This window comes from Miscanthus floridulus, chromosome 14, assembly GCF_019320115.1.
Source record: "Miscanthus floridulus cultivar M001 chromosome 14, ASM1932011v1, whole genome shotgun sequence".
NCBI classification, from domain to species: Eukaryota; Viridiplantae; Streptophyta; class Magnoliopsida; order Poales; family Poaceae; genus Miscanthus; species Miscanthus floridulus.
The window spans coordinates 1,670,531-1,678,140 of NC_089593.1; positions in this window are offsets into that span (position 1 = coordinate 1,670,531).

Here is a 7,610-nt window from a genome sequence, read left to right on the forward strand (position 1 = left end):
AGACCAAACTTTCCGTGCATGGGCACATGCATTTCATGACCCATGACACAGTACACGTACGGACTATACGTGGATGTGTGTGGATCGGAGCCCGTCCCAGTTGTGTTGAGGCGCCTACCTCTGGGCTCTGGTCGCCAACAATCCGAACTTGGATCGGATGGCCAATGAGCGTTGATAATGGACATATAATATATGGTGGGCCTAACGAGCAGTCCCGGCTCTAGCTTCCCATTTCCACTGGACCGCTGCTGCGGCCCAAAATAGTGCACCCACGGCCCACGGGCCGGCAGCGGCAGCGAGGGATGAGGTGGAGCACAGGCACGCAGGCCCAGATGCGAAACCCATTTGCTATTCCTAATATACATGGCCTGGTCATGACATGCTGCATGCTCCTCCCCTCCCCGGAGGCGACCTTGCCAGCCGGCAGGAGAGCTCGATCGATGGAGGGAAGGATCCATTGCTGCCGGATCAGGGATGAGTTAGTTCGGAAGTGGAGGGAAACGGGCAAAAGCAATCGCACATATGCCAAACATGCCAGCTTTTTACCCAGGATCGGAGCTTATTTACTAAGTACCTGCTGCAGGAACAGGAATTATGAAAAAAATTAGCTCATGAAAAAAAAATTAAGTTGTGCTAAATAGGGCCTCAGTTTGCTTGGTCTTCTTGTTTGATTAATGAGCAACCAGCAAACGGCAAAGCCATGCATTCTTTTTATGATCGAAGTGTGATGCTTTATGATCTGGGACAAGAAGTTTGTATTGAAATGCCATTGGGTTTACATTTCAGATAATGGCCCTGTTTGGGAGTTTGTGGCAGCTTTTGCTTCCCCAAAATGCTTAGTACTGTTCGCTGATTTGTCGTGAGAGAAAAAATTGAAATAGTACGGTTCATAAGACAAGCGAACATGACCTATATACTATATATTCTTTATTTCAAGGTTTGACCGTCAATTAAGGGGATCGTTGACATTTTTGTTGTTGTGCATGCAGCTTGATATGATATATCAGTAGCAGATCATTCTTGTATATGTAGTCTCACCCTGAGTCCATGAGTAAGCTTTGAGGGAAGATTCGAAAGACACCTCAAATTTAAGGAGTTAAGGGCAAATGTATGCCTGGTGTTAAGGGCAGGCTGAATTTACACATCTCTCCTGCGTTGTTGAGAAAGAAGAACATCTTCAATTTAGATCAATTGATCATGCCAAAGGGGAATGCATGCATTGATGAAAAATTAACATGCTAATTTAAGCTTTGTTTACACTGGTTTTCTGTGTTGTCAGGAAGTTTGTTATTACCATATTGCAAAGTTTTTTAAGAAAAATATTCCACTTTAATAAAGCAACAGATTCCCCATGTTTCAGTATCTTTTTTTTTCCGTTCCGAAAAGCACATTTTGTACAGGGCAAAAAGGCAGTAGCTCTTCAGTTCTCCCGAGGGGCTAACAGAATATCTGTCAGTTAGTCCTCTCTTTTGCTTTCTTTATACATATACACAGTTACTAGGGTACATTAAATTACTTGTTTTCCAGATTTTGTGGTAAATATCTTGTAATGCACGTAACACCTAATCCTTGATGGATTTGTTCTGCCTGAAAGTTCATGTTTTCGCAAGATAAAAATGCAGTTTCTCAGCTGGTGAAAAAGATTTCGGTCGAGAACTTAAAATCATATTGCTTCATGATCTACATACAAAAGATATTCAAAGATGGATGTCAAATGGTCAAGTTGATCCTAAAGACATATGGATAACTTTAGAAAAGTATGAGTCCAGTAAACCATATGAATCATTTTTTTTAACAAAAAACCATATAGGTTGACATGCAGAGACCTGTCGTTGACTATTTAGTACAATGTTCGGAATGAAGATGCAGAGGGTGGAATCTGGGAAAGGCTATTTGCACGGATCCTTTTAATGGAACTTATTCTTCCACTAGAGACTTTGGCCACCTGCAGTGTTACTACTAGAGACAGTTGGCAATTGGCAGCCACCCAAATATTGGATTCTTCTACAGATTTGCACGATATCTTTGAGAACAGGATCTTTGATACTTGACTCGTATATATATGGCATCTCAAATTCAGCATCAGCCACTTGCAGGAGGGCACCAAGTCTAGGCAGGGATATCTTAATGCCAAACATATCTGCCATGTGTTCATAGAGCCTTGCTTTGGCAATTTCATGGTTGATTGTAGCACTTGTCCCAGCTGAAAATGATGTCCTCTGAAGGAACAAACAAAAAGGAAAATGGAGTATATATGCAAATCTTACAGGAGACAGAATATTTTATTTTATCAAAAAGGGTCAGAGAAATTAGGCCTGTGTACCTTCTATATCAAGCTGTAAGTACATATAATATTTTCTTAATAAGATGTGTGGCGAATATTCATTTCAGAGTTTGTTCGTGTATAGGACCTCTTTTTTCTTACCATGAGCTTTCTTATTAATAATTAACCCTTTTTTTTGCACAAGTACTCTAGTTTTTCTCAAGCTCAATGCTTTTAGGTTCACATACTTCCCGGCATTGAGAATCACACGACAATATCATGACTAGTGGTATACAATTTAAGGGGTCTTGATTCTCATTTTATCATTACATAATGTGAATATGAGGCTGCAAAATTGTTCCAGTAAAATAGTATCATCTCATATTTGCCTTCATTTATCTGAAAATGGAGCCAAAACTTGTAGTTTTAGAAACTTTTTTTTTAAGATAACGGAACAAAGTTACAGTCTCTACCATCCGAGGATGATACTAAAGGATGAATATAGCATCCTGAGATATGGAGTTGGACCATGCTATTTATCATGTGGTTCTAAGAAAACATCGGCAACTACTTCCTCCGTACCAAATTACAGTCCAATTTGGCTTTGCCATTAGTAAATCTTCTTTTAAATTTGACCAAGTTTATAGAAAAATGCACAAACACCCAAAACATCAAATTAGTTTATTTAAATTCCAATATGTTTTGATAGATCGAGCATCTATTTGAAGTTGTAGATGTTATGATATGTATCTACAAACTTGATCAGAATTAGAGAAGTTCAACTTAGAACAAAACCAAAGCAAACTATAATTTAGAATGGATGGAGTAGTAAATATAAGCCTAATAGTCAAATGGGTTGATGTGCGATGAAACAAAATTTTGTACCAACTGGAAGAATTTTTTGTAAGTGATCGGCTGTATAAGGATAATTGTCACAAACAAAATATGTAATATGTATGGTTATCTCAAAAGATAATTTAGAAGTCCAAGCAGATCTGAAAAATATTAAAAATAATCAAGTGGCTAGTGTGCATTGACGTATTGCAACCTCCTACATGCATACTTATCCACTCAAAACTGATTTGGCTAAGCTACGGTTTTCCTGAAAAGACCGCTTGTTGCTGTAGAATATATTCTGCATTGAGGGGACAGGTCAATGCTATACGAAGCAAAATGCAACAGGGCAGCCTAGCATCACTATCAAACCCCTCCTCTTGCCCACACTATAAATATCAGAGGTCAATGCTTGCCTGAAGTTCATGGGCGAACAATGCAAGTGAAGAGGGGAGCCTTACATGGAGATGAGGAGCCTATCTCCCTTAGCCAAGAATGGCTTGCCTATCTCCATTATTTGGTTCGTCATCTGGGGGACCTCCGATCCCTCATGATGGATGAAATGTGGATTATGGCGGCCCTTCTGGCTAAGTGAGTGATTCTCTTCCACCATGCTAGGCTTGCCCTCTTCCCAATTCTCTGTAGTTTTCCTTTCAGGTCAAAGATATGTTAGAAGGTACGTATGTCAGTATGTGTGGTTTGCTATTAGGTTCTAAGATGTTCAGATCATTCATCACTCTTTTAGAAGTATATATGTAGTGAAGAACTGAAGGTAAGGAGACGACTAAAAGATCGACGCACATAAAGTGCCAACTTAATGGGTCAAATCATTTTTATATGCTGTTTCAGAAAGTTGTAGTTTAGTGATTGACTGATTGTTGTTTTCCTCATCGTTCTCCTTCACTTCTAAAAAATGGACACGGCCTTTAGCTTGTAGTACTGTACCAATCAGCACATGAGTGATGAGACAGTCCTATAACTTATGTGGGATGGTAGGGGATTATAACAGATTAACAGACTTACCATTCCAATGAAAATCCTTTTTTTGTAATTGCATAGAACATTAGAACCTTCTTCTCGAATTGAACAAAAAGGCTTTTGATGTAGTATATATATTATTAGAAGAAACAGAATGGCCGACAAACCTTCTAGCGGCACTGTGGCAGTATGGGAAAAGAAGAATATAATTTTATTTCAGAAATTTTATTATAGGTTATATGACTATTTTTAACTGTCATTCAGATTTTAGAGTGGCCTATTATATAGTATAGTATACCAGATGTGAGTTTTGAGAAATGGTCCACTTCGAAAGGTTCTAATTCATAAGTTAAAAATATGCCCTATTTCTTGCTTCAGAAAAATTTGACCCGAACTACTTTATCGCTCTATCCTTTCTAGAAATGTGAGTAAGATGAAGTTCTAAAAGAACAGCGCTAGATAACAAAAGCTATTCTCTCCAGTCAAAAATACTTGTCCCATTTGACTTTGCAGTTTGCACGCTCTTCATTACGTATCTATGGCTACTAATTTCATCTAGAACATCTCCTTACAATCCTTTAAAACTTTGAGATTTAACAAGTACAGTTGAGTAGAAATCTACACATATAACTTACATGTTTTCAAACCAAATAATTATAAAATTATTTAAGTTTGCAACTTTTACGGTCTGACCAAATCTTGTTTTAAATGACATGTTTTATGGCTCGAGGTAGTACAAACGCCACCTCAGCTCTTAGCATCTAGAATTAGGGAAAACAGACTACTCTTTAGTTCCAAAAGTAAAACAGATTTCTTGCAAAAAGAATTACACGTCATCACAATATGCCTCCGAATGCGGTAAGACACCATTTTGTTGAAGCATGTGTGTGCTAAACACTAATTTGTTGTGATCCTTATGAAGGCACTCCACGGTTGTGAACAAGTGGGACTGTGGGTGAAAAATCTTCCAAGGACAATCCCTATGCAGAGATGAGCATAGAAGGGAACACGGAAATGGACCTTGTTTGGGTCCAAGCCAAATTGAGCATTGCCTAAGCATTTTGGTCATCATTTAGGTTTATGGCCAAATATTGGTCGTACACAAAAGAAAAAATGGCACCTCAGTACGAACCAAAGCCAAAAGTTGGCTCATGATCCAGACAAGAAGTGACAACCCCAATTTTGGCTTGGTCGCTGCCAGTCACGGAGATAGTAAAAGTTATAATTTTTAGATGTGGCAAAAGGTTTACAAAAGATCAAACATGTATAGTAAAAGTTATATAAATATATATTACAAACGGACCGGGTTGCTTTAGCAAAAATGCTCTTCAAATAAATCTGTGTATTAATATTTTAAGAGAATTCCTATGTAAATTAATTGATCCGAAAAGTAGACTAGTTAGAATTCAAAATTAAAAAAATTCCTTTCATTACGTATTTCCTCTAATTTGATGCCATTGTGGACTTGTGATCGGATTTCAGAATAAGAACAGATGAAGTAGTCGGTTCATCAGATTTATGGAGGAAAAGAACCGGACATATCATGCTAGTGGCTGTCAGATTAGCTTCTTTCTGTTTTTTGAGAGGAGATTAGCTCTTTTTGTTAGGTTTGCTAATTGCTATATAGACCCATCACCAGCCCAACCACCAGCGGATCAGCATGTATTTTTGGACGTATATCATGTATATATACTGTATATATTTGGTATTTTCTACATATTTTTGGTATGGTGGCCGCCAAAGCTAGCCAAATAGCTGGCTCCGCCCCTGGTCGCTGCCCCTCCACATGCTGAGGGTGGCATTTTGAATCAAATGCTTCACTTTTATTGACCACAAAGCTTCTCTATAGTAATATTTTTTAACCTGCACATCTGATTTTTAAACTGTTTTCACAGTTAATATTTCTTTCAATTAAATATATAATTTCAAGACCAAATCTTGCTAACTTCTTATGTTAAAAAAAGATTACACGGGAAGCCCACATGTCATACTTATACTTTTTACAGGCTTGGTCATCATCCAAAAACCTATTTTATGAGTGCTGGCCACACTTTTGGCTTTCCTTGCCATACTTTACTCACCGTCCATACCTTGACTATAATTTTGGCTATGCCCAAGTTTGGAGACATCGCCAAATTTGGCTCGGCACTTTGGCATCATGAACCAACACACGCACCTCTAGCAGCATGGAACCTTTATTGTTGATATTGAACATAACAAATTATTGATGATCGAAGGTAGGGAATTGCTTGATTTTAATGGCTAAACCTGTTGGGACATAGACATATGAGTAGCGGAGGCCCCTACGTAACAACAATTGTTTACATGTTTTATGATGCGCATGTATACCGGAGGAGGCCTTCGGGTCCGACGCTGGCGTGGCGAAGGTGAAAGCGCAGGAACGCCAAGGAAAGCCTTCGCCTCTTACCACCGGAAAGGGCGGAGGTCCAAGCGCAGACCTCCGAAGGTACTCGGAGGAGCTCCTCGACGGAGGTCACAGAGCATAGGCGGAGGCTTAGGCGGTTCAGGCGAAGGCCGTGTGATCCCCGCCTGAGAGAAGGGAGCTCTTACAGCACTACGACCAGAGTCAGAATGGGCCTCCCACGGGCCTGCAGCTGAGGCCTCGAGAGGCAAAGGCGGTGCAGAAGGAAAAGACCCGAGGTGCCCCTGAAGATTTGAACTAGTCTTAGGATATTTTAGGAAAGTACCTTAGCTGGCATAGGGCAGAGATGTACAATGAAATAGTAGCAAACAGTGTCATATAAAAGAGGGAGCTAGATTCTATGTAAAGGTAGTTGGTGAATGCACTTATGAAACCCTAATTGCTTGGCCACCTATCACTTTCTCAGCCTCGCCTAGGCCTCCGCCCAAGCGAAGAATTCACCGCTTATACCTACTAGAAACCTAGTTTTCCAACATTGGCACCCACCGCGTGTAGGCCAAGCAAAACTCACAATGGCAAGAAAAAGAGCAGCCTCCGCAAGAGCACCTTCGGAGCCTACTAGAAGGGAAAGGCCCAGGCGTAACACCCGCAGCACCTATGCTACTGTTACTGAAGAGCCAGACATAGAAGAAGATGTCGCGGAGGATCAGCCCGTGGCAACAGAGGAGCAGCCGGTGCCAGAACCAAACCCAGAGCATGTGCTTCAACAGCTCCAAGCCCAGTTGCAAAGTATGCAGCAAGAAAGAGATAGGTTGGTAGTAATCTTCGCCGCCAACCAAAGGCAATTCAGGCGTCACTTTAGGCAACAGAGATCAGGAAGTAGTTGGCGGCTTGCAGGCGGAGATACAAAGCATGAGCCTAGCAGCTTCCAACACACCTAACCAACACCACTTAGCAAATCAAAGCCAACTAGCCCTTCCCCAGGTATGGCCGCCCAACCAACCCTTTGGCACACTTACATCTCACCAATAGTACATAGAACCATAGACTCCCAATATCTGCTATCCGAAGGAATCCAAAGCTCGCCTTGGCCTTCTTCCTACAACCCATATACTACCCAAAACGGGAGATTAGACCCACGCAGTTCATCAT